Source organism: Peromyscus californicus, unplaced genomic scaffold (genome assembly GCF_007827085.1).
Source record: "Peromyscus californicus insignis strain IS unplaced genomic scaffold, ASM782708v3 Scaffold_17__1_contigs__length_78620276, whole genome shotgun sequence".
NCBI classification, from domain to species: Eukaryota; Metazoa; Chordata; class Mammalia; order Rodentia; family Cricetidae; genus Peromyscus; species Peromyscus californicus.
In genome coordinates this window covers 38412808-38416155 of record NW_026294469.1, presented here as the reverse complement: position 1 = coordinate 38416155, position 3348 = coordinate 38412808, and the positions used below count along the sequence as shown (strand labels likewise).

At 42.4% G+C, this 3348-nt stretch overlaps 1 non-coding gene across 1 annotated transcript; it reads right to left on the bottom strand.

Annotated features, from left to right (window-relative positions):
- Positions 1 to 671: 671 nt before the first annotated feature.
- LOC128113117 (U1 spliceosomal RNA) lies at positions 672 to 835 on the bottom strand. Its single transcript, XR_008219343.1, has one exon. It is a non-coding gene; the product is annotated as a U1 spliceosomal RNA (small nuclear RNA).
- Positions 836 to 3348: the final 2513 nt, after the last annotated feature.

Sequence of the window (3348 nt, the reverse complement as noted above, 5' to 3'; positions counted from 1 at the left end):
AGGCAACTTGGGGAGGGAAACATTTTATTTGCCTCCAAAGTCTAGATTGCAGTCCATCATTGCGGAAAGCCAAGGCAGGAACCTGGAGGCAGGAACCTGGAGGCAGGAACTGCAGCAAAGGGCACGGAGGACACTTGCTTATTGGCTTGCTCCCCATGGCTTCATCAATCTGCTTTCTTATATAACTCAACACCATCTGCTCAGGGCTGGCACTTCTCATAGTGAGTTGGGTCCTCCCAAATCAACCATTAATTTAAAAAAATGCCCCCACAGACTTGCCTACAGGCCAATCTGATGAAGTCATTAATCCGTTGAGGTTCCCGCTTCCCTAATGACCCCTTGCTTGTGTCAGTCAAATTGACAAAAAAACAAACCAAAACAAAACAAAAAACACGCCCCCCCCCCCCCACAAATAGTCAGCATAAGCCTCTGTGTAAGACTACACTCCAGGAATTCGGCATGTGTGTGTGTGTGTGTGTGTGTGTGTGTGTGTGTGTGTGTGTGTGTGCATGCATAAAATGTTGCCATTAGTAGAGATTGAACCTAGGATCTCTCGCTTATTGTCGAGCACTCTACAACTGAGCTAAACTCCCAGTGGTTATCTATATTCTTTTTTTTTTTTTTTTTTTTTTTTTTAATTTTTTTTTTTTTTTTTTTTAACTTTCTTTTTACAGGGGAGAGCGCGAACGCAGTCCCCCACTACCACAAATTATGCAGTCGAGTTTCCCGCATTTGGGGAAATCGCAGGGGTCAGCACATCCGGAGTGCAATGGATAAGCCTCGCCCTGGGAAAACCACCTTCGTGATCATGGTATCTCCCCTGCCAGGTAAGTATGGTTATCTATATTCTTATATAGAAAGATATGTGCATGATGTTCCTGCATCTGACCTTGCTAAAAGGAAGTGTTCTGTCCTCTGGGAGTGGGCCGTGGCTCTGTTACAAAGATATACTTTTTGGTGTGATGTTGTTACACCTCTACCATGGTGGGAATGTTATTAAATAAAAACTTGTTAATAATTCTTGTCATTACACTTATCTTGTAGATGAGTGTGCTGGATGCAGTAGAGAAATAGGCCATGGCATAATTTTATGTAAATAAAATTCATGTTTTGGAAAAAAAACCCACAGTCCCCAAGGGTCCATTCAGAGGTCAGAAAAGAAAAACCAAAACCTGCTCAGTTTCTAAAACATGAGATAAATTGAGTGGCAGTGAGGCACTGAATAGGGAGAGGAGATCTGGAATGGGATGGAAAGTTAGACGCAGATTTTGATGAGGTTCAGGCAAGGAAGAAGACATTTCCCACAGCGTCTCATGGCCCCAGGGAAATGATGTACTCTTTTCTTTCCCTTGTGCAGAAATTGACAACTCTTTTCTTTCAAGGTAGGAAAGGAAATTGTGGAACATAAAAATGGTGCCGAGGAGGCACAGGCAACAAGGAAAACACATGCAGGTCAATCTTTGCAGGTTGTTAAGGGTCCTAGGAAAAGCCCGGTGAAGTGCTGGTGTCACGTTTACATGGAGGATAGCTTAAGGCTGGAAGGAATTTGCTGTCTTCTGTGGCAGAAACAGTGACAATAAAAATGAAAGCGGTAAGGAGGCAGCAGCAGTGAGCGTCCCGAGAGTGGACCGTGGGCAGCAGCAATGGTCCCGAGAGTGGACAGTGGGCAGCAGCAGCAATGGTTCCGAGAGTGGACAGTGGGCAGCAGCAGTGAGAGTCCCGAGAGTGGACAGTGGGCAGCAGCAATGGTCCCGAGAGTGGACAGTGGGCAGCAGCAATGGTCCCGAGAGTGGACAGTGGGCAGCAGCAGCAATGGTCCCGAGAGTGGACAGTGGGCAGCAGCAGTGAGAGTCCCGAGAGTGGACAGTGGGCAGCAGCAATGATAGTACTGCAAGCAGACTGTGGAGCAAGTTTTCGGTGTAGGCTACTGTGGTAAATACTTGGCATGTAGAATTTGATTTTAATACAGCTGTTACAAAGAACTAGTGATATTCATATAATCATTTTACAAGTGAGAAATCAAAGTGTAGAGAGATTAGGTTGATTGCTTAAGCATATATAACCAGTGTTAATAATAAGTTAAATTTATCCACGAAAGGAACCAAGTGTCCTTAGGTATTTGTAATTCTCTCTCTCTCTCTCTCTCTCTCTCTCTTTCTCTCTCTCTCTCTCTCTCTCTCTCTCTCTCTCTCTCTCTCTCTATATATATATATATATATATATATATATATATGTGTGTGTGTGTGTGTGTGTGTGTGTGTGTGTGTGTGTGTGTACAACAATAAGTCTATCTTGGTTATTAATTTAGAGTCACTCTGAGGAGGTTTAAAAGCTGGTGCCTGATCCCCCTACCATGCTCCCTTCCTGTCTGGAGGTGTCCCATGGTTTCTACCAGCTCCTTGGGCGATTCTGACATTGCACTCAATTTAGAGAAGTAGTTTTATTTTTATCTGGCTTGTATTTAATTTCACTGTAATTTGACAGCACTTTGTTTGCATCTGATAACTTGTTTAATCTGCCCCTCAAGAAACACTGCATTGCCAGGCGGTGGTGGCACACGCCTTTAATCCCACCACTCGGAAGGCAGAGCCAGGCGGATCTCTGTGAGCTCGAGGCCAGCCTGGTCTACAGAACAAGATCCAGGACAGGCTCCAAAGCTACACAGAGAAACACTGTCTTGAAAGAACAAAAATAGAAAGAAAGGAAGAATGAAACACAGTGCTTATCAAAACACCAAGCACGCCTTACTCTGTCTCACTTTTGTGTCCTTCAGAGGCTGGCATAGCATTAGATAATTGGAAATGAGTACCACTTCTTTCTGAAAATCATCCATTACCAACTAGAAAGAATTAGTGCCTCAGTTTTGATAATCAGCTTTTAATACCTTTATTGAAATAGTATTTACTTAAGCTGAGAAGGGCATGGCAATTTCTACTATTTTTATTTTATTATTTTTGACATTTTCATACAAAGTGCATACTGGTCAACAATTCCCCCACAACTCCCTACCCTTCTCTCTCTCACCTCTTCCTTCTCCCATTTCTCTCCTTCATTCTTTAGACAGTTTTACATAACTTTTTTACATACATACACACATGATTTTATGTGCATATATATTTATACATCCTAGGAACAACATATGAGAGATAACATGCATTTGCTTTTCTGAGACCTGCTTAATTATATAATTTATATTCTCTCCAGTTGCATCCATTTTCCTGCTAACAACATAACTTTTTATTGCTGAAAAAGTTCTGCTGTGTATCCATACCACAACCACATTCTCTTTATCCATTCCTCTGTTGTTACGTAGAATCTTAGTTGTTTTTCTGTTGCTGTGATAAAATA